Here is a 24,682-nt window from a genome sequence, read left to right as displayed (position 1 = left end):
TGTGTAGGTATGTGTGTGTGTATATGTGTAGGTATGTGTGTGTGTGTATATGTGTAGGTATGTGTGTGTGTGTATATGTGTAGGTATGTGTGTGTGTGTGTATATGTGTAGGTATGTGTGTGTGTGTATATGTGTAGGTATGTGTGTGTGTGACTGACACATCCCCAGCTTTCCCCTCCTCCTCTACAGTAGATGACCAGCTAGCATCAGAAATATTGTTTGTCTGACATGTTTGAGGTGACTAAGCAGAACTGTGACCATCATACTATCTACAAAAAATTACTTTACAAAACAGATGGACCGATGGTAGTTCCGGACATGCTATGCATGCATTCCACAGTATTTTAAATATAAGTATCTACAATACACACACCAAAGTAGGCCCTGACCTCATTAGTCTGTCTCAAGTTATTCTCATGAATGTATCCATCATCAGGTATGAGTAAAGACAAAGAAATTATCTACAGGACAGCCAACCAAAAAAGTCAGCCTGGTGAGCTGCAGGTCTGAGTTATCTAACCCAGGGCCAAGTAGAGGAGGGGAGGAGAAGGTTCATTGAGGGAAATGCAGGGGGTATATGAGACTGAGTAGGTGGGGAGACTAGAGAGCCAGACATTTCAGACATATGTACCYTATGTGAATGTAAACACAGACATAACTGACAGGCGCTGGGGTTATAATAGGCAGTGACTCACAAACACAAGGACTAAACCATACTGCAGCAACCCAAGGCTATGTGCTGCCTGCCTGCTGCTCAAGCCTACCTCTGTTCTCCTCATTGCCTTCAGGTCACCACATGCAGACAGATAAGTTCACAGGATTAGATAATGGGGTTCTTTTTTTGTCTTACTTCATTTCCTGTACCATACTAACACACTTTTTTCTGTTCTGACTAAGCAGTCTAGCAATGTCCAGTTTACAGCCACAGAGTGTGTTTGTGTTTCCAGACACAAGCCCGAGACAGGTTTTGTCATGCTTTATCATCAGCCGACAAGGCGAAGAGTGAAACTTGAACTACAACCTTTTGCCTATTGAGCCTGTCCGAGCAAAATGTCACTGTTTCAATGTTTCAATGAAACACTGTTTCAATGAAACACTGTTTCAATGAAACCAATCCATCTGTGACTTGACATCCAGAAGAGAATAACATTGACATAAAGGCATAACAACTCACAGATATTTGAGGTTTTCCAGGTCTTCAAAGGCTCCTCTGGGGATCCGTCTGATGTGGTTGTTGTTGAGGAGGCTGTAAAGTCAAGAGAATGGCCATTAATAATGACCTCCCAGTGGACTATTAGACTTACACAAAGTGCATCTGTGCAGACTAGTAGATACAACTTTAAAGTGGTCCATACTGACATATTGCTGTGTCATGATCTAATGCTAGGCCAATGCCAGTCTAAACACAGTTCAACTTTCAGAGTACATAGTATATGTGAGATCCTTCATCCTTGCCACACTACACTGTGGCTATTCTATGAAGCATCTGGTTTGATTCCTACACACTGTCACAATTTGTCTTGCATTTCTAATGGCTTTCAGGTCTATGGGGTATAATCTGGACAAGGATCAATAATGGCTGTCATAGACTTTCTATAACATAGCAAAATCTTGAGTTGGCGATCCCTTAACTCAATGCACTAGAAACTGGCATTAATGCAAAGAAATACGTTTTGGAAAATAATATGATATGTATAAGCAGAACATTACTTGGGCAAAACATGCCTCCTAAGTCCTCACCTAGCTCTTTTTCCTGAACACATTTGGCCTTTCTACAGAGGGTCCGACATGGAACCCAAAATGGTTCTACCTGGAACCAAAAGGGTTCTACTTGGAAGCAAAAAGGGTTTTCCAGGGGGACAGCCAAAGAACCCTTTTGGAACTCTTTTTTCTAAGTGTAGGTACAGTCTGTCAGAGGCCGAAGCAGAAAAAGACAGGCAGCAGGCCCCTAACTGCAGTCTTTCCTTCACATAAGAGCCAGACATCTATTTCTGTCTGCCTGACAGTCTCCCAGCAGGTTTCAGACACAATGCTATTCTTCAGTCTGTGAGACAGAGATTAAAGCCGTGAAATATGGAACTCCACAGACTACATGGCTAGCAGGTGGTCTGCTACTGTCGGAAAATCTCATCTGAGCTTTCTCTGCTTTGACATTACCTTCCCTACCCTTCATATTCAGAGGCACTAGGCTCATTGGCTGATTCCTGCCACATGGCTGGCTGTAGACTAGCAGGCTGGCAGGGCTGACACATGATAGACGGCTGGGAGATTGAAGGGGAAAAATACATTCCTACCAGATTATGAGGTAACCTACATGTGTGAAACAACAGCAGAATAGAGAGCAAGAATTTGCCACTCGGTGTCCGTGTTTGTGGACTGACTGACTGACTGACTGACTGACTGACTGACTGACTGACTGACTGACTGACTGACTGACTGACTGACTGACTGTACGCAGGATTGCAGAACTTTCCAGGAAAAACTAATGCTGTGACGTGTTTCAGAGTCTCGGGACAAAAGATAGACAAAGAGAACTGGGTGCTTCTGGGAAGAGATGGGGCTTACAGGAGTAGTCGACTCCTGATGAGTGCCGATTGCATTAGTGTATATTTGAACACTCAGTTTAAAACTTCTTGTCAATAGGGGGGGCCATTTCGACTTTGTAAAAAATTTGTTCCCAAATTAAACTGCCTCGTACTCAATTCTTGCTCGTACAATATGCATATTATTATTACTATCGGATAGAAAACACTCTCTAGTTTCTAAAACCGTTTGAATTATATCTGTGAGTAAAACAGAACTCGAGTTGGAGCAATCTTCCTGTCAGGAAGTGAGAAATCTGAAATRGGGKACTCTGTTCCTGGGTCAGTTAAWTAATTTGCAATTATTCTATTGGTCGACAAGCACTGCATYCGATTTCCCCTAGATGTCAGCAAGCGTTGAGAATTGYAATGGMGTTGCTAGGRAGATCTGAGGCKGTATAAATYGGCTTGGCACGAGGGGTGCACCCTTTTCAWCGTTCGRCATGYCGCAAYYCAGACCTCAGGATGGCATTCTGAYAAGCTCACGTTATCGGCGTTAGATATATCCGGCTCTGATTTTATTCGATATAGGTGTTAGAAACATCATAACGTAGTTATTTTAAACCGAGTTATATCAGTTTATATGAGTATATTGCGATTTTCGGAATTTTCTTTGTCCTGCGTTTTGAAGAGTTGGGCATGTCTGGGCCACATAGCTAATGTTTGCTGCTAATTACACGGTTGAAGACAACATTCTACAGCCGAGCAACGATTATTATGGACAAAGGACAACTTGCCCAAGATTCTGATGGAAGCTCATCAAAAAGTAAGAACTATTTATGATGGTAATTCGTGGTTCTGTTGAAAAATGTAAAACTACTATTCCGCCATTAATTTCGGTGCGGTCTCGCTTTAACGCACGCTGTATGTCGTAGTAACGTTAATTTTAAAAATCTAACACAGCGGTTGCATTAAGAACTAATGTATCTTTCATTTGCTGTCCAACCTGTATTTTTTAGTCAAGTTTATGATTAGTTATTGATTAGATTAGGTGCCTCTCCAAGATGGCGCCGGACAGATTGCTTGAAGTTTGGCTACTAATCACATTGTATAACCACGATTTGTGCCGCTACATATGCACATTTTCGAACAAACCCTATATGCATTGTGTAATATGATGTTACAGGACTGTCATCTGATGAAGTTTATGAAGGTTAGTCAAAAATTATATATCTGTTGCTGGTTTGTTACGATCGCTAACCTTTGCTGCTGGTAAATGGCTTGTGTTTCTGGCTATTGTGGTAAGCTAATATAATGCTATATTGTGTTTTCGCTGTAAAACACTTAAGAAATCGGAGAGGAGAGGAGGGAGACTTACAGTGTGTTGAGGTTCTTTAGCCGTCTGAAGGAGCCGGGCTGCAAGTCCTTGATTTTGTTGAACCTCAGGTCTCTATGGAGGGAAAAACAGGAAGAACACAGTCATTAACAACACCGGGGCAATCGAGTCTGTCAAACCAATCATTACCATGACAAATATTTTACTGGATAATGTCTATGAGGAAACAGGCTGGTACAATGAGTACAGTACACCGTACATACATATGTATCCAAATCACTTAGGAATCTCTTAGGAATCACTTTCATTATAAAGGACGAATAATAGCCACATTATTCATATCACAGGAATGCCATTTATCAAGCTTTAACCAGTGGCACATATTATAGGTTCACTTAACATTTGCCTTAAAGGTAACAATTAAGAGAGATGAGGGAGTTTAGTAGCTTATCACTTTACTTGAACCTCTCATTGTAAAGGCTTAAAGACGATATCATGTCATGCCATTAACCACTCACACCCATTATGACAAATGACATCATGATAGGCCTATAACACCTAACTAAAATACTGTGGAATTTAGAGCTAGACGCACGTAATCTAATTCAGTGAAATGTGAACATTTCTAAACAATGAAATTACGCTTGTGGAACTTAGCCTCTAAGTCATTTGACCCTCAACAAAGAGCAGATAGCCTCGCTGTAAAGGCCAACAACTGTCACGTTCGTCATATGAAGGAGACCAAGGTGCAGCGTGGTATGCATACATATGACGAACGTAACAGAAGAACCCACCACAAAAGGATCAAGCAGCGTGTTAATGAGGAGCGAACATCCTGGGCCCGGGAAAAAGATGAGTGGAGGACATCCTGGACCTGGGAGGAGGTAATGGCAGGGGACAAGACCCTGCCATGGAAGCAGGTGGAGATAGCGCAGGAGGAACGGCGACGATACAAGGGGACACGGTTAGCAAGGAAGACCGAGAGGCAGCCCCAATACATTTTTTGGGGGGGGGACCACGAGGAGATTGGCTGAGTCAGGTTGGAGACCTGAGCCAACTCATCGTGCTTACCATGGGGAGCGTGTAACTGGTCAGACACCGTGTTACGCAGTGATGCGCACGGTGTCTCCAGTTCGCATTCATAGCCCGGTGCGCTCTATTCCAGCTCCTCGCATTTGCCGGGCTAGAATGGGCATCCAGCCAGGACGGATGGTGCCGGCCCAGCGCTCCTGGTCTCCAGTACACCTCCTTGGACCAGGATATCCTGCGCCGGTTCTGCGTACTGTGTCTTCGGTGCGTCTGCACAGCCCAGTGCATCCTGTGCTAGCGCCCTGCACTTGCCGGGCTCAAGTGAGCATCCAGCCAGAATGCATTGTGCCAGCTCTACGCTCCAGATCTCCAGTGCGCCTCCACAGTCCAGTACGTCCTGTGCCTCCTCTCCGCACTCGCCCTGAGATGCGTGTTCCCAACCGGGTACCACCAGTGCCGGCACCACGCATCAGACCTCCAGTGCGCCTCCACAGTCCAGTACGTCCTGTGCCTCCTCTCCGCACTCGCTCTGAGATGCGTGTCATCAGCCCGGTACCACCAGTTCCGGCACCACGCATCAGGCCTCCAGTGCGCCTCCACAGTCCAGTACGTCCTGTGCCTCCTCTCCGCACTCGCCCTGAGATGCGTGTTCCCAACCGGGTACCACCAGTGCCGGCACCACGCATCAGACCTCCAGTGCGCCTCCACAGTCCAGTACGTCCTGTGCCTCCTCTCCGCACTCGCTCTGAGATGCGTGTCATCAGCCCGGTACCACCAGTTCCGGCACCACGCATCAGGCCTCCAGTGCGCTTCCACAGTCCAGTACGGCCTGTGCCTCTTCCCCGCACTCGCCCTGACGTGCGTGTCCTCAGCCCGGTACCACCAGTTCCGGCACCACGCATCAGGCCTCCAGTGCGCTTCCACAGTCCAGTACGGCCTGTGCCTCTTCCCCGCACTCGCCCTGAGGTGCGTGTCCTCAGCCCGGTACCACCAGTTCCGGCACCACGCATCAGGCCTCCAGTGCGCTTCCACAGTCCAGTACGGCCTGTGCCTCTTCCCCGCACTCGCCCTGACGTGCGTGTCCTCAGCCCGGTACCACCAGTTCCGGCACCACGCATCAGGCCTCCAGTGCGCTTCTATACACATCTAGATGTGTATAAGAGACAGGTCCAGTACGTCCTGTGCCTCCTCTCCGCACTCGCTCTGAGATGCGTGTCATCAGCCCGGTACCACCAGTTCCGGCACCACGCATCAGGCCTCCAGTGCGCTTCCACAGTCCAGTACGGCTGTCTCTTATACACATCTAGATGTGTATAAGAGACAGGGAAATGACTAGGGTGGGTACGCTAGTTTTTGTATTGTCTAGGGTTTTTTGTATGTCTAGTGTTTTTGTAGGTCTAGGTGATTTGTATGTCTATGGTGGGCTGATATGGTTCCCAATCAGAGGCAGCTGTTTATCGTTGTCTCTGATTGGGGATCATATTTAGGTAGCCATTTCCCTTTGGTGTTTGTGGGATCTTGTTCTATGTTTAGTTGCCTGTCTGCACTATTCGTATAGCGGTTCGTTTTGTTATTTTGTTAGTTTGTTCAGTGTTTCATTCTTTTAATCCTTATAACGAACGTGACAACAACAAAGACCATAACAACTACAGTCCGCAAGCCTCTGACTCAACATGGCTTGCTGAGAACTAGGAGACATAGTCCAGCCACACTAACAATGTCAAGACAAGACAGTGTTGGAGTCACAACACAGATAGGCTTTATCTCAATGGTTAGGAGAGGGAATCCTAGATCAACCACCCTGCTACCCAGATTCAACTATAAACAATAGAATTCACTCTCATCAGCTACTCTGGACTGACCTTAACATTCTCTGACTGACTCCAGGTCACAATACGCTAACAGAGAGATACCAGTTAGACTTTGGCCAGACAGTGTCAAGTGATTCCAATGATGATTCCTGTAAGTGTTGCTGAGTGGGTAACTAGGAGTAAAGTCAAGGGTTTGGGATAGAATATGCTGATAAAGGATTTGAAGAATTCAAATTGTATTTCTACTACGTCAGTAAAGATGTGTGTTCTGTGTCTATTCTCTTTCACCTTTGTTGACGTGGTGTTCTCTATGACAGTCTACTTTTCAGCGCATGGGTTCTTATTCACTTTCTGGTCTGTATTTGCTTTGTATTAATGTTGCCTAGTTACCACATGCACAACAGTCACTGAGGGCCAAATCATAAAAACTGGACATTCCAGAATGTCTTACTTTCTCATGTTTCTGTGAAAATGTCAGCCAAAAAACAAAGCCACCTGATTTCATAGCACGTGAAATGTTTATTGTTCACTCACTCTGTAAAACTCCTGCATGTGGATCCAACTATAGAGCTCAGCTTTTTATATACTCACATCCCTTCATATAGGAACTTCAACAAAGGCTGAGTGCACCACTGGTTAGAGCAGGAAGAGCAGGAAGCCAGCTGAGCACCAGTCACTGTCTGTATCAATATCAGAAACACTGCTCTGATATCCTACCATCTACAGGCCCCAACCTCAACAGAAGTCAAGTTACATAACATTGTTTAATTTGGAAACGTGAGAATTTAGTGGCAAATTATTTCTGTGTCTATTGTGTTCTTTTAGTCATATTTCAAACTCCATAGAATAAGAAATGCAAGCATAACGGACCACATCAAACCCAAAACAGCTGTACTTTTCAACAGCTGTACTCTCCTTCCTGATAAAATACAACAGCTGTACTCTCCTTCCTGACAAAATACAACAGATGCAGTAGAATATGAGGGTGAAAAATATTTTTCCATTCTATGAATTCACACTGTAGCAACAAAGCTGGTGTTTATAGATGGAAGATAACTGTTGGTGAAGTTGTGTGCCCTGAAGGGGAGACCCATCTCTTCATTCAAAGACTCATGGACACTCTTACTGACAGTTGTCCTGCTTTGCGTGATGTGTTGTTGTCTCTACCTTCTTGCCCTTTGTGCTGTTGTCTGTGCCCAATAATGTTCGTACCATGTTGTGCTGCTGCCATGTTGTGTTGCTACCATGCTGTGTTTTCGATGTGTTGCTGCCATGCTATGTTGTTGTCTTAGGTCTCTCTTTATGTGGTGTCTCTCTTGTTGTGATGTGTGCTTTGTCCTATATTTTAATTTACATTTTTAATCCCAGCTCCCGTCCCCGCAGGAGGCCTTTCGCCTTCTGGTAGGCCGTCATTGTAAATAAGAATGTGTTCTTAATTGCCTAGTTAAATAAAGGTTAAATAAAATAAAATAAATAAATCCTGTGAGTCAGGGAGTGAAGAGCTTTGCCAAGGCATGCTGGAACAGGGGCTGCCCCCACTCCTCCAGGCCCAGGGAAGGAGGGAGAAGAAGGGGAAGGAGAGGAAGGCACAGGGGGCTCTGGGGGCTGGAAAAAGTTAGAAGAACAAGACACTAGAACCAGATGAAGGAAGGCTGCTGAAAAGTGTTTGGGAGAAAAGACTGATGGATTGCCCTGAGAGACTTATGTAGAGGTAAACAAGAAAGTTGTGAAAGTTCAAATAAATGGCAAAGTGTACCTATCCATCAAGCACACATGATCTATTCCAAGCACTTGGATGATAATCCCTAAAGTTTACAGTACCTACTACAAAGCTTTCCAAAACAGTTAGACATACAACCATAGATATAAAACCGGAGATGGGAATTCCAGTTCATCTGACATCCTAATAGGTCCGCTATTTTAGCTGATGTAAAAGGGGCTATGACATCAGCCTGTCTATGCATACAACGACATTCTCAAGTCGTATGTATTTATGGGAAAAAAGGAAGGGCAAAAATAGGTCAGGCCTGAAATACAGAGGGAGCATTTATGGCTGTTTGTCTCAGATACATCAGGATCAGGTGGGCCTAATATCCCACAAAAGTAGCCTTTCACCAGATTACACCCACACATCACGATCAGGTAGGCCTAATATCCCACAAAACTAGCCTTTCACCAGATTACACCCACACATCACGATCAGGTAGGCCTAATATCCCACAGAATTAGCCTTTCACCAGATTACACCCACACATCACGATCAGGTAGGCCTAATATCCCACAGAATTAGCCTTTCACCAGATTACACCCACWCATCACGATCAGGTAGGCCTAATATCCCACAGAATTAGCCTTTCACCAGATTACACCCACACATCACGATCAGGTAGGCCTAATATCCCACAGAATTAGCCTTTCACCAGATTACACCCACACATCACGATCAGGTAGGCCTAATATCCCACAGAATTAGCCTTTCACCAGACTACACCAACTATTGATTGTGTTGGATGAATGATGCCTTTGTTAACAGAAGCACTTGTCCCCTAAAGTGTCCGTATCCTAACCGTATAGTAGTATGGAGTGTGTTTCCCAACGTAGTGGAACACATAAAGAAACCCCAATCAGGCCAGATACGGCCATAGGAGAACCAAAAGTTCCTACAGTAGAATCTAAACAGCAGTCCTGCAATCACTCATATTCACTAGTAGGCCTGCAATTCTTCTTACATTAATGGCAGAAAATATCCTTTCTCAAATAGCCACCAGTTGTTTTGGGGACTATGGTTAACAACCGGCAAACAATATGGTATTGTGATCGCAGCGGTAAATTAGTTTACCATGTCAGATAGAGGAGGGCAATTCCACAGTAACAGATTAATACTGAGATTACAATTTTCACTTTAAAATGTATGCCAAACCAAAACCAATGATTGGGGGAAAGGGGGATACCTAGTCAGTTGTACAACTGAATGCTTTCAACTGAAATGTGTCTTCCGCATTTAACCCAACCTTCCTCCCTTTTCTCTAAGTAATCTCTGATCTGTGAAAGCTATACAGTGCATGGGGCAGTGAGGATGAACTTTAACTTGTCCCATAAGCGGGACATTTTGTCCTATCTCTCGTCAGTGATGAATTGTCATCGACAGATGAAACATTCCTTCAGATTCCTACCACACTGTTGAGGATTCAGAGATGTAGTGCTACTGACTGGGGCCTTATGGAGTGGAATAGGCCATCCTAATCCTCCTGTAGAACATATACAGAGACCACAGCACTTGAACTCAAGCGGATATAAAACTTGGCTCAGCACCTGTAGCCCACAAGAGCACATGTGAAAGAATTATGGAAAAACATATCACAGGAAGACAATCCAAACCCCTTTCGGCGTGTAGTACATGTTAGAACTGTGATATCTTTAACCCTCTTCGGCGTGTAGTACATGTTAGAACTGTGATATCTTTAACCCCCTTCGGCGTTGAGTACAATGTTGAACTGTGATATCTTTAACCCCTTTCGGCGTGTAGTACATGTTAGAACTGTGATATCTTTAACCCCCTTCGGCGTGTTATACAATGTTAGAACTGTGATATCTTTAACCCCCTTCGGCGTGTAGTACATGTTAGAACTGTGATATATTTAACCCCCTTCGGCGTGTAGTACATGTTAGAACTGTGATATCTTTAACCCCCTTCGGCGTGTAGTACATGTTAGAACTGTGATATCTTTAACCCCTTCGGCGTGTAGTACATGTTAGAACTGTGATATCTTTAACCCCTCTTCGGCGTGTAGTACATGTTAGAACTGTGATATCTTTAACCCCTTCGGCGTGTAGTACATGTTAGAACTGTGATATCTTTACCCCCTTCGGCGTGTAGTACATGTAGAACTGTGATATCTTTAACCCCTTCGGCGTGTAGTACATGTAGAACTGTGATATCTTTAACCCCCTCGGCGTGTAGTACATGTTAGAACTGTGATATCTTTAACCCCTTCGGCGTGTAGTACATGTTAGAACTGTGATATCTTTAACCCCCTTCGGCGTGTAGTACATGTTAGAACTGTGATATCTTTAACCCCCTTCGGGTGTAGTACATGTTAGAAACTGTGATATCTTTAACCCCCTTCGGCGTGTAGTACATGTTAGAACTGTGATATCTTTAACCCCCTTCGGCGTGTAGTACATGTTAGAACTGTGATATCTTTAACCCCCTTGGCGTGTAGTACATGTTAGAACTGTGATATCTTTAACCCCCTTCGGCGTGTAGTACATGTTAGAACTGTGATATCTTTAACCCCCTTCGGCGTGTAGTACATGTTAGAACTGTGATATCTTTAACCCCTTCGGCGTGTAGTACATGTTAGAACTGTGATATCTTTAACCCCCTTCGGCGTGTAGTACATGTTAGAACTGTGATATTTTAACCCCTTCGGCGTGTAGTACATGTTAGAACTGTGATATCTTTAACCCCCTTCGGCGTGTAGTACATTTAGAACTGTGATATCTTTAACCCCCTTCGGCGTGTAGTACATGTTAGAACTGTGTATTTAACCCCCTTCGGCGTGTAGTACATGTTAGAACTGTGATATTTAACCCCCTTCGGCGTGTAGTACATGTTAGAACTGTGATATTTTAACCCCCTTCGGCGTGTAGTACATGTTAGAACTGTGATATATTTAACCCCTTCGGCGTGTAGTACATGTTAGAACTGTGATATATTTAACCCCCTTCGGCGTGTAGTACATGTTAGAACTGTGAATTCTTTAACCCCCTTCGGCGTGTAGTACATGTTAGAACTGTGATATATTTAACCCCCTTCGGCGTGTAGTACATGTTAGAACTGTGATATCTTTAACCCCCTTCGGCGTGTAGTACATGTTAGAACTGTGATATTTTAACCCCCTTCGGCGTGTAGTACATGTTAGAACTGTGTATCTTTAACCCCCTTCGGCGTGTAGTACATGTTAGAACTGGATATATTTTAACCCCCTTCGGCGTGTAGTACATGTTAAGAACTGTGATATCTTTACCTTCCTCTTCGCGCCCACGATAGACGCTCACGCTACCTGCCATGTAGAACTGGTGACTATCTTTAACCCCTTCGGCGTATAGTAAATATTAGAAGCTGTGATATCTTTTAGCCCCATCGCGTGTAGTCAAAGATTGATAGATAGATAATAATCTTTAACCCCCTTCGGCGTGTAGTACATGTTAGAACTGTGATATCTTTAACCCCCTTCGGCGTGTAGTACATGTTAGAACTGTGATATCCTTGTCGAGGGTTCTTAGTGACTAAGGACTTTGATCAGTCATACATGAATGTTAAAAGCTATTCATTTACTGCCTTACCCTAAAAACAGAGTTTCCCACAAAGAAGCACATCTCTTTGAGACTTGGAACTGCAAAATACATATTGTGAGATCATGTATGCCTTGCCACATGTGCTGCATTGAGTCAACACACTGTTGGAGAGGACTGGAGACAAGAGATGACACAATGTACATGGCGACAACACTTGGAAACAGGATGCTGCTCAGTGCTCTTGCTTCTTGTTGGTTGGCTGCCCATCCAAACTCAACCATTCCGCAGTTGAAATGAGCAAATGGCCGATAAGAGCCCTGGGCTTGATAACAAGGGACGGCTGTGATTCCCACCAACGCCAGGAAGACAGCAGCTTTCCCGCTCAAAACCCATTTTCTCTGTCAGTATGGAAAGGCCTGGCTATGAGTGGGGTAGAACGGCAGGCATCATGGCTGCATGAGTACAGTTCCACTTAGCAAGGTCGTTGGCAATCCACACGCAAAAGTACATTTGCAAAAAGGCTCTGTAGCCTGTGCAACGCAAACCCTAATCTGTGAGGCACTAAGGGAGTGGCTGGGACATCTCCAACTTCAGTTCCAGCTCTAGCATCTGAGTGCCATGTGTGAACCCCTCCTCTCTCTCTCGCTCTCTCTCTCTCACTCACTCTCAATTCAAATTCAATTTCAATTTCAATTTAAGGGCTTTATTGGCATGTGAAACATATGTCAACATTGCCAAAGCAAGTGAAGAAGATAATAAAAAAAAGTTAAATAAACAATACAAATTAACAGTAAACATTACACTCACAAAAGGTCCAAAAGAATAAAGACATTTCAAATGTCATATTATGTGCAAATAGTTAAAGTACAAAGAGAAAATAAATAAATATAAATATGGGTTGTATTTACAACAGGTCACAAATCTTGCTGCTGTGATGGCACACTGTGGTATTTCACCCAATAGATATGGGAGTTTATAAAAAATGGGTTTGTTTTCGAATTCTTTGTGGATCTGAGGGAAATATGTGTCTCTAGTATGGTCATACATTTGGCAAGAGGTTAGAAAGTGCAGCTCAGTTTCCACCTCATTTTGTGGGCAGCGTGCACATAGCCTGTCTTCTCTTGAGAGCCAGGTCTGCCTATGGCAGACTTTCTCAATAGCAAGGCTATGCTCACTGAGCCTTAAGTTTGAGTCAGTCACAGTGGTCAGGTATTCTGCCACTGTGTACTCTCTGTTTAGGGCCAAATAGCATTCTAGTTTGCTCAGTTTATTTGTTCATTCTTTCCAATATGTCAAGTAATTATTATTTATTTCTTATGATTTGGTTAGGTCTAATTGTGTTGCTGTCCTGGGGCTCTGTGGGGTCTGTTTCTGTTTGTGAACAGAGCCACAGGACCAGCTTGCTTAGTGGGCTCTTCTCCAGGTTAATCTCTCTGTAGGTGATGGCTTTGTTATGGAAGGTTTGGGAATGGGTTCCTTTTAGGTGCTTGTAGAATTTAACGGCTCTTTTCTGGATATTGATAATTCCCATTTTGTGAATTCTTGGTGGGTGAGCAGGCCCCAGACCTCACAACCATAAAGGGCAACAGGTTCTATAACTGATTCAAGTATTTTTTGCCAGATCCTAATTGGTATGTGAAATTTTATATTCCCTTTGACGGCGTAGAAGGCCCTTCTCGCCTTCTTGCCATGTCTCTCAGATCCTTCACAGCTTTGCCGAAGTTACCTGTGGTGCTGATGTTTAGCCCGAGGTATGTATAGTTTTTTGTGTGCTCTAGGACAACGGTGTCTAGATGGAATGTGTATTTGTGATCCTGGCAACTGGACCTTTTTTGGAACACCATTATTTGTGTATTACTGAGATTTACTGTCAGGGCCCAGGTCTGACAGAATCTGTGCAGAAGATCTAGGTGCTGCCCTCTTTGAGGGAGTGGGGGGCATGGGGTGGGCAGGAGGGGCAGAGGTCTGATCTGAGGGGGCCTAAATGGGGTATGGGCATGGTTGACTTGGGGGAGTGATAATTGGTTGGGGTGGGGGTGTGGATGTGGATGTGGCTGGTGGTGCTGTAGTCTGGATGTTGGTCCTCTCGTTGTGGGTCCTCTAGGTGTAGGTCCGGGGGGAGGGTCCCGCAGGTCTGGGAGAGTGTCTCGCTGGTCTGGGCGGGGTGTCTGTTGATCTGTTGCTCGAGTGCTGTGGCCACCATTTCCTGCTGTGATCTCAGGTTGTTTGTGGCTGTGTGTATTATTATGTGGCTGGGTGACCCTAGTTGGTCCTCAGACAGAAGGTCTAGGGCGCGCTCTGTGTTTGGACACCAGAGTTTAGACACTGTGTGTTTGGGAAAAAAATTCTTATTATTTTCTTGTATATATTTCCCGATTGAGTCCATAAGAATGTCCTCAGTGGGTGTGGGGGTTTGTCAGGAGGACTATCAGAATGGTTGAAAGGGGGGGTGCTCAGAGGGGGTGGGATCCCCTGGGCTCAGGGTTCTTCATTTGTCTGTCCTGCTGTGATGTTGAGGCTATGGTCAGGTTCTGGGGTGGACTGTTCTGCTGTGGTGTTCAAGACTTTGGTCAGGGTCTGAAGTGGGCTGTTCTGGTGGCTACTCTGAGGGGGTGGCCAGCTCTCTAATGGGTTGTTCTCTGTCACACGGCATCGTTCTCAACTACTCCTCGAGCACTCTTACCTTCTCCTCTAGTGCTCTGTTCTTCTCCTGTTGATGGTGTCTCACCACAGTCCATAGTGCAGATATGTCTCTCCACCTCCATCTCTCCTCAGCTCTCTCTTGAGCTGGTTGGAGTGTGCTGACTGGAGTGTGTTCACCTGCTGTTCCAGCTCCACTTGCCTTACCTCCAGCTGGGTGAATTCATCCTTCATTTCAATGAGGGAGTAGTACTCTGTGCTGGGAGGTTGACTTTCTGCTTGGGAGGTTGTATAATGAAGAGGTCTGGTCTGACACGCTCAGGGTGAGGGTATCTTTCTCAAGAGAGCTTATCCAGCTAAGCTATCTCTTTGATTATGCGAAAGTCCAGCTGAAACTGTTTGGGGTTGCCCAGCACCATTACTGTTCCAGACTTGTACAGGTTGACATTGGCTGACTCAGTCCTCATTGTCTAATATCCTGAGTTTCCATTGCTAACACCCCCCCCCCCCCCCCRRKACAGAGGGGTAGTGTGCTAGTAAAGCACTGCGCCATGCAAGGGGATGGTCTGTGTGCAAGATTAAGTTGCAAAAAAGTAGTTTCAGACTAAGCATTACTCAATCAGTTCCAGGTTGGATGGTGTTTTCAGGTTTCTGTTTGTTAGCTTGGAAATAAGATTCTTTGGTTGTAGAAATCCTTCGAAAATCAGATTGTAGTTTTGGAGATGTGATTTGGAGTGAAGGTTATGTTGTGGAGGGTTGTATCCTGTATACAGAACCAGTGAAAAGTTTGGAGACACCTAGTCATTCAAGGGTTTTTCCTTATTTTTTACTATTTTCTTCATTGTAGAATAATAGTGAATACATCACAACTATGAAATAACACATATGGAATCATGTAGTAACCAAAAAAGTGTTAAACAAAATCAGAATATATTTTATATTTGAGATTCTTCAAAGTAGCCACCCTTTGCCTTGATGACAGCTTTGCACAATCTTGGCATTCTCTCAACCAGCTTCATGAGGTAGTCACCTGGAATGCATTTCAATTAAGGTGTGCTTTGTTTAAAGTTAATTTTTGGAATTTATTTCCTATTAATGAATTTGAGCCAATCAGTTATGTTGTGACAGGGTACGGGTGGTATACAGAAGATAGCCCATATTATGGCAAGAACAGCTCAAATAAGCAAAGAGAAATGACAGTCCATCAATACTTTAAGACATGAAAGTCAGTCAATCCTGAAAATGTCAAGAACTTTCAACGTTTCTTCAAGTGCAGTCGCAAAAAGTGCTATGATAAAACTGGCTCTCATTAGGACCATCACAGGAAAGGAAGACCCAGAGTTACCACTGCTGAATGATAAGTTCATTAGAGTTACCAGCCTCAGAAATTGCAGCCCAACTAAATGCTTCACAGAGTTCATGTAACAGACACATCTCAACATCATCTTTTCAGAGGAGACTGTGGGAATCAGGCCTTCAAAGTCGAATTTCTGCAAAGAAACCACTACTAAAGGACACCAATAAGAAAAAGATAATTGCTTGGGCCAAGAAACACAAGCAATGGTCATTAGACGGGTGGAAATCTGTCATTTGGTCTGATGAGTCCAAATGTGATATTTTTGGTCACCACCTCCATGTCTTTGTGAGACGCAGAGTAGGTGAACGGATGATCTCCGCATGTGTAGTTCCCACCGTGAAGCATGGAGGAGGTGTGATGGTGTGGGGGTGCTTTGCTGGTGACACTGTATGTGATTTATTTAGAATTCAAGGCACACTTAACCAGCCTGGCTACCACAGCATACTGCAGCGATACTCCATCCCATCTGGTTTGCACTTAGTGGGACTATCATTTGTTTTTCAACAGGTTGTGTAAGGCCTATTTGACCAAGAAGGAGAGTGATGGAGTGCTGCATCAGATGACCTGGCCTCCACAATCACCTGACCTCAATCCAATTGAGATGTTTCTAGATGAGTTGGACCGAGTGAAGGAAAAGCAGCCAACAAGTGCTCAGCATATGTGGGAACTCCTTCAAGACTGATGGAAACTCATTCCAGGTGAAGCTGGTTGAGAGAATGCCAAGAGTGTGCAATGCTGTTATCAAGGCAAAGGGTGGCTACTTAGAAGAATCTCAAATATTTATATTATATATTTATTTTTTTGATATGTTTAACACTTTTTTGGTTTCTACATTATTCCATGTTATTTCATAGTTTAGATTAATTCACTATTATTCTACAATGTAGAAAATAGTAAAAATAAAGAAAAACTCTTGAATGAGTAGGTGTGTCCAAACTTTTGACTGGTACTGTATGTCCTTGCAGAAAAATCCAAGTCTCTCTCTCTGCCCCACCTCCAAAGACCTCTCTCTCTCTCTCTCTCTCTCTCTCTCTCTCTCTCTCTCTCTCTCTCTCGCTCTCTCAGTCAGGGGATTGTTTAGCTTTCTGACACATGCCCAACTTGGACAGCCGAGGACTCTCTCTGGGCGTGCGTGACTCATACATTGTTAAACAAGAACATGGCAGTCTCCCCACCTCGAAGAACAAGGCCATCTCAATCTCCAAACATGGTTGGAGCTTTTCTTTAATAAGTCTCTGTCTGTATCCTGCAGTGTAGAATCCCACAGAGCCTGAAGGAGTTGGACAGAGCACCGACAGGACCTGAGGGCCATTGCCAATGCAACAGCCTGGACTGCTTCTCAGACATTCAATAGAGAAAGCTTTCACAGGCAGTGTAGCAGCACAGAAAGACACAGGAGACGTGACTGAGATCATAATCAGGGATGACATTCGAAGTAAAGGGATTCCCCATTCACTTTTCTCTATCAGGGTATTGTGTCTTCTTCTCTGACATCCTTTAATGTCTTCATCCAGGAATCTATCTTACCAACAGTCACAAAGATCTTATCAAGCATTATAAAGGTTCATTATGAGGGCATAAAAAAGCAATCCACTTCAGCACCAGACAATTTCCCTCCAATGAGACCATTCACTGACAACATGGCTACAAAGTATTGATATGCTTGATTTGCAACTATGCACACACAGCCCCTCCTGTACATGCATAAAAACTCCGAAACAAGTCACAAGGGGAGAATCTAACTTTTAGGAGACATCCTTGGTGGAACAATGCTGTAATAACGCTATGACAATGTTCTTTTTAGAGAAATGCTGCAAAAACACTTGTACAACATTAGAATTCAGCAGCCAAGCTGCCCCCCCCCTCTCGACCCCCTATAGGACAGCCACAGGAAGAGAGAGGCCAGTAGGGTTCCTTTCAACAACTATCTTCGGCACAATCTCCCTGTGCAAATGAGCAAAGCGTTGCGGATTTCTGGCTTTGCATTCCATAATGCTGCAGAGACTGAACGCCTCACAAAGCCTGACTGCAGCAAATTCCACACAATGGCGCTCCTCTTTTCTCTCCCTCCCTGACTGTCTGTCCCGCTCTCTAACTCACTCATTCAGGCCCCTGCTGTAGGCCATCAGTACGTTTCATGCACGCTAATAATTCAACATGAAACTGATTATGGCAGTAGGCCAAGTATGACATTAGTCATGTAAACACCTTACTCTGCTTATCTTAAACACTTCTTATGGCTGCAATCCCGTTAACGGGATGATATGACAACAGCCAGTGAAAGTGCAGGGTGCCAAATTCAAACAACAGAAATCTCATAATTAAAATTCCTCAAGCATACATGTATTTTATACAATTTTAAAGGTAATCTTGTTGTTAATCCCACCAAAGTGTCCGATTTCAAATAGGCTTTACAGCGAAAGCACCACAAATGATTATGTTAGGTCACCGCCAAGTCACAGAAAAACACAGCCATTTTTCCAGCCAAAGAGAGGAGTCACAAAAAGCACAAATAGAGATAAAATTAACCACTAACCTTTGATGATCTTCATCAGATGACACTCATAGGACTTCATGTTACACAATAAATATATGTTTTGTTCGATAAAGTGCATATTTATATCAAAAAATCTCAGTATACATTGGCGCGTTACGTTCACTAGTTCCAAAAACATCCYGTGATATTGCAGAGAGCCACATCATTTTACAGAAATAGTCATTATAAATGTCGATGAAAATACAATTGTTAGACATGGAAATATAGATACACTTCTCCTTAATGCAAGCGCTGTGTCAGATTTCAAAAAAAGCAAACCATGCAATAATCTGAGTACAGCTGTAAGACAACAAAGCAGCCGAAAAGATATCCACCATATTGGGTAGTCAACAGAAGTCACAAATAGCATTATAAATATTCACTTACCTTTGATGATCTTCATCAGAATGCACTCCCAGGAATCCCAGTTCCACATTAAATGTTTGATTTAGTTCGATAATGTCCATCATTTATGTCCAAAGATCTACTTTTGTTAGCACGTTTGGTAAACAAATCCAAAGTCATGAAGCGCGTTCCCTAGTTGCCGACGAAATGTCAAAAAGTTCCGTTACTGTCCGTAGAAACTTGTCAAACTAAGTATAGAATTAATCTTTTGGATGTTTTTAACATAAAACGTCAATAATGTTCCAACCGGAGAATTCTTATGTCTGTAGAAAAGCAATGGAACGAGAGCTAACTCTCTCGTGACCGCGCCTCAGAGCCTGTGGCAATCTGCCAAACACCTGGCTCATTCCTCTCTCATTTGGCCCCACTTCACAGCAGAATCCTCAAACAAGTTTCTAAAGACGGTTGACATCTAGTGGAAGCCTTAGGAAGTGCAACATAACCAATATCCCACTGTGTATTCAATAGGGGCTGGGATGAAAATCGACCAACCTCAGATTTCCCACTTCCTGTTTGGATTTCTTCTCAGGTTTTTCTCTGCCAAATGAGTTCTGTTATACTCACAGACATCATTCAAACAGTTTTAGAAACGTCAGAGTGTTTTCTATCAAATACTAATAATAATATGCATATATCAGCAACTGGGACTGAGGAGCAGGCCGTTTACTCTGGGCACCTTTCATCCAAGCTACTCAATACTGCCCCTGCAGCCATAAGAAGTTAATCAGCGTAAGGTCATAATCGAAGTAAGCATATGCCGATTAAAGCACCTGTTTTTCTGAACAATCTTTTGAATTATTAGGACATGTCATCACCTGAATCTGAGTTCCAGCTGTGTATTTGATCTGTGTGTGTGCTAGCATCAGCAGCGAAGGCTTCCCTCTTTTGCGCAAATGAAGTGAGCTCAAAAAAACTGAAAGTATGCATCTTTGAAAAAGTTCATATACAAACTTTACGGACAAATACATGACGAAGTACAGATGTTTATATTTTTTGTTAAACATTTATTATAATAAAATAAATAAAATAAGAGACATATATTGGAAAGACACCAAGAGACAACACAAATACTATTTACACACTATTCATATATACATAGTCCTTCATATTCTATTCTAAGTAGGGATTGAAAGAGAAATGGTAACCCCCTGTCGGCTGCCTGACCAAATCTACCCAGTAGGGCTCTAAGGACTAAGGAGTCTCGTAAATGTTAAGTCGCAAATCAAGACCATTTTTAGTTTTAGTATTTTTTTTGTTATTGTACTTTTTACCCCTTTTTCTCCCCAATTTTGTGATATCCAATTGATAGTTACAGTTTTGTCCCATCACTCCCATACGGACTCGGGAGAGGCGAAGGTTGAGAGCCATGTGTCCCCCGAAACACGACCCCGCCAAGCCGCACTGCTTCTTGACACACTGCTCACTTAAGGACAAGGACATCCCAACCGCCCAAACCCTCCCCTAACCCGGACGATGCTGGGGCAATTGTGCTCATGGGTTTCCCGGTCGTGGCCAGCTGCGACACAGCCTGGGCTCAAACCCGGATCTGTAGTGACGGCTCTAGCACTGATCAGTGCCTTAGACCGCTGCGCCACTCTGGAGACCCAATCAAAACCATCTTATATAGACGGCAGGTTCCCTGCCTTGTAGCATGCTGTACAGTTCAACTTCAACCCTATCCTGCTTTGAACCCCCAGTGTCTCAGTCAACCTCTAACCACTCAGTCTGTCTTATCACACTCTGTTCAGATCACCCAGCAGCTACTTCTCTGATTCTGGCTGCTCCTGTCAACTATCATGTTTCCGCTGAAGATCAGGTGAAAAACTGACTTGTTGATTCTCCAAACTACAAAGCAAAACCTTTGACCTGAAATTAATTCTGATAGCCTGTGAGAGTGAACCAAAGGCTGAGCCTTCACATTTCATCTCTGATGTTACTTTAACGGTATTAGTCTAATACAGAACAGAGTTTCAAGAGGGTTTGTTTGTAGTAATTCCGTTAAAAACACCACATCCACCACAGGGTGTGAGAGTGAAAACGCTAATAAAGGAGCTCATTTGAATACTAAACATTACTTAAAGGAGGCAAACTAGGCCATAACAAGCCACTTTATGAGCTAGCACATTGACACATTTACAATGGACAGACTCCCCTTTGCCATGGCGTTGCCCATGTGTTTATAATAAGGGTTCACTTTCACAATGTTTAACACATTTCTGCAGTGGGTGCCAGGCCATGTGACAACACATGCAGGGCACCACAGAGAAATTAATATACGTATACATAAATAACAAGAGACTATTTGTAAGGCTTCAGACAAGACATCTAAATTTGAAAGAACCAAAAAGGAAACATTCCGTAACAATCCGGTATGCACTTAAATGTCACAGAAACATTCTCCACATAAACCTCACAATTACAAGACAAGCAGACGATATTAAACGGGCCCCGGGGCTAAATTATGAAAGACCGTAGTATCGACAAGCTCCGACGTTATCGGTTCTGCCTACGGTACTGGAGAAATTAAGAAATAAATGTCCTATTTATTATTGCTACATAAACATTACTTGCACATTTTATCTCACCAACCATTTCTAATTTGAAGTAAGATGAAGACATTCATCTATGATGCATTTTCGCTATTCCCAATCCAGAAGAGAGATCTCACACGCTACAGAACTCTTAACTAGTGACGATGGCGGAGAGAACTAAACGTTAAAAAGTGTGGTTACACTTCACCAGAGTCGATGCTGACAATGCTCATTGCCACAAGTGCAACAAGACTTTTGCTTGTAAGGGCGGAAACACGAGCAATCTATCCAAACATCTATGGAAAGTGCATCATGTACAGGCAGAGAATAGCACAGTTTTCGACTGCCTAGCTTGTAGCTCATCTCTCGTTGCCCGATCTACGTTAGCTATGTATGCTAGCAGTCTAGAGCACACACATGGAGTCAACTCAATTATGAGAACATCGGTTCATGATCAAAAGGAACCATTAGCCAGCTGATTGTTTAGCTATGGGTGCGTTCATAAATTCAATCACTCATTTAAAGATGTTGCAACTTTTTTGTTAAAGTTGCAGCTACAATGAACCAACCCACTCCTCCCTCTAATACCGCTGGTCCAAGCCAAAGACAAGCCCAAAGCCCCTTCACGCTGGCAGCTAGTGGGAGGATGACTGAGGAGAAGGTGAATGAGTGCCACCTAGTCATGACCAAGTTCATAGTGAAAGGCCTACACCCCTTTGCAACAGTGGTGATCAGCTCACTGGTCACGATAGCCACCTTTCCTTCCAGTTCTCTGCTGCCAGTGACTGGAACAAATTGCAAAAATTGCTGAAGCTGGAGATATTTCCCTCACCAACTTTAAACATCAGCTATGTGAGCAACTAACTGGTCGCTGCAACTGTACATAGTCCATCTGTAAATAGCCCTCCCAATCTACCTACCTCATCCCCATATTGTTTTTATTTACTTTTCTGCTCTTTTGCACACCAGTATCTCTACTTGCACATCATCATCTGCTCATTTATGACTCCAGTGTTAATCTGCTAAATTGTAATTACCTCGCTACTATGGCCTATTTATTGCCTTACCTCCTCACGCCATTTGCACACACTGTATATAGACTTAATTTTTTTCTATTGACTTGTTTATTTTGTTTGCTTGTTTATTCCATGTGCCACTCTGTGTTTGTCACGTTCCTGACCTGTTTTCTGTTGTTTTGTATGTGTGTGATGGTCAGGGCGTGAGTTTTGGGTGGGCAGTCTATGTTTGCTGTTTCTATGTTGGTTTTGGGTTGCCTGGTATGGCTCTTAATTAGAGGCAGGTGTTTTGCGTTTTCCTCTAATTGAGAGTCATATTAAGGTAGGTTGTTCTCACTGTTTGTTTGTGGGTGATTGTCGCTGTGTCTGTGTATTTTGCACCACACGGTACTGTCTCGTCTCGTTCGTTCGGTCGTTCCTGTTTATGTGTTCCTCGTTTCATGTAAGTTCATAGTTTAGGTCTGTCTAGTTCGTTTTGTTATTTTGTTAATCATTCAAGTGTATTTCGTTTCGTGTTTTTCCGTCTTGTCAAATAAACATTATGTATTCATCACCCGCTGCGCCTTGGTCTACTCACTCACCGAGGGACGGCCGTTACAGAATCACCCACAAACCCAGATCAAGCAGCGGGTTAATGGACAGCAACGACAGCTCACGAGCAGGATTTATGGTCTTGGGAGCAAGTATTCAACGAGAAGGACCCTGGGCTAAGGTGGGAGAGAATCGCGCTCTCGGGGAGGAGAAGGAGGCCAGCCCAGCCCAGGAGCGCTGGTATGAGGAGGCAGCGCGGCGACGCGGTGGGAGCCCGAGGTCAGACCCCAAAAATTTCTTGGGGGGGCACACGAGGAGTGTGGCAAAGCCGGGTAGGATACCTGAGCCAATCCCCGTGCTTACCGTGGAGTGAGAGAGCGTCGTACTGGTCAGACACCGTGTTATGCGGTAAAGCGCACGGTGCCCAGTACGCGTGCTTAGCCCAGTGCGGGCTATTCCACCTTGCGCACTGGAGGCTAGGTTGGGCATCGAGCCAGATGTCAATGAAGCCGGCCCAACGTATCTGGTCTCCAGTACGTCTCCTCGGGCCGGCATACATGGCACCAGCCTTACGAATGGTGTCCCCGGTTCGCCAGCATAGCCCAGTGCGGGCTTTCCACCTCGCCGCACTGGCAGGGCTACGGGCACCATTCAACCTGGTAAGGTTGGGCAGGCTCGGTGCTCAAGAGCACGTGTCCTCCTTCACGGTCCGGTCTATCCGGTGCCACCTCCAAGTACCAGTCCACCGGTGGCAGCCCCCGCACCAGGCTGTCTCTCCGGGTTCTCTCTCCAGCTGCTCCCACCTGTCCAGCGCTGTCAGAGCTTTCCTCCTCTCCAGCGCAGCCAGTGCCTATACCGACCACCAGGCCTACTGTGCGCCTCAGCGAGGGCAGAGTCGCCGTCTGCCCAAGCCTGCTGCACTGCCTGTCTGCCCAGCGCGTCTGAGCCATCTGTCGCCCCAGCGGCGTGAACTGCCCGTCTGCCCGCGGCGCCTGAACTGCCCAGCGGCGCCTGAACTGCCGGTCGCCAGCGGCGCCTGAACTGCCCGTCTGCCCCGCGGCGCCTGAACTGCCCGTCTGCCCAGCGGCGCTGAACTGCCGTCTGCCCAACGGCGCCTGAACTGCCCGTCTGCCATGAGCCTGCAAAGCTGCCCGTCTGCCATGAGCCTGCAAAGCCGCCCGTCTGCCAAGAGCCTACAGAGCCTTCCGCCAGACCGATCAGCCAGAGCCTTCCGCCGACCGGATCAGCCAGAGCTCCGCAGACCGGATCAGCCAGAGCCTTCCGCCAGACCGGATCAGCCAGAGCCTTCCGCCAGACCGGATCAGCCAGAGCCTTCCGCCAGACCGGATCAAGCCAGAGCCTTCCGCCAGACCGGATCAGCCAGAGCCGTCCAGCCAGGACCTGCCAGCGCAGCCAGACCTGCAGAGCCGTCCAGCCAGGACCTGCCAGAGCCGTCCAGCCAGGACCTGCCAGAGTCCGTCCAGCCAGGACCTGCCAGAGTCCCTCAGCCAGGACCTGCCAGAGTCCCTTCAGCCAGGACCTGCCAGAGTCCCTCAGCCAGGACCTGCCAGAGTCCCTCAGCCAGGATCTGCCAGACTCCCTCAGCCCGGATCTGCCAGGAGTCCCTCAGCCAGGACCTGCCAGAGTCCTCAGCAGGACCTGCCAGG

General features: G+C 45.0%; 1 pseudogene; it reads right to left on the bottom strand.

The window, feature by feature from the left end:
* LOC111968858 (peroxidasin-like) overlaps positions 1–24,682 on the bottom strand; it is an 83,832-nt pseudogene that overhangs the window by 53,240 nt on the left and 5,910 nt on the right.

This window comes from Salvelinus sp. IW2-2015, linkage group LG9, assembly GCF_002910315.2.
Source record: "Salvelinus sp. IW2-2015 linkage group LG9, ASM291031v2, whole genome shotgun sequence".
NCBI lineage: Eukaryota > Metazoa > Chordata > Actinopteri > Salmoniformes > Salmonidae > Salvelinus > Salvelinus sp. IW2-2015.
The sequence above is the reverse complement of the archived record's forward strand: the minus strand, read 5'-3'. Positions and strand labels throughout refer to the sequence as shown.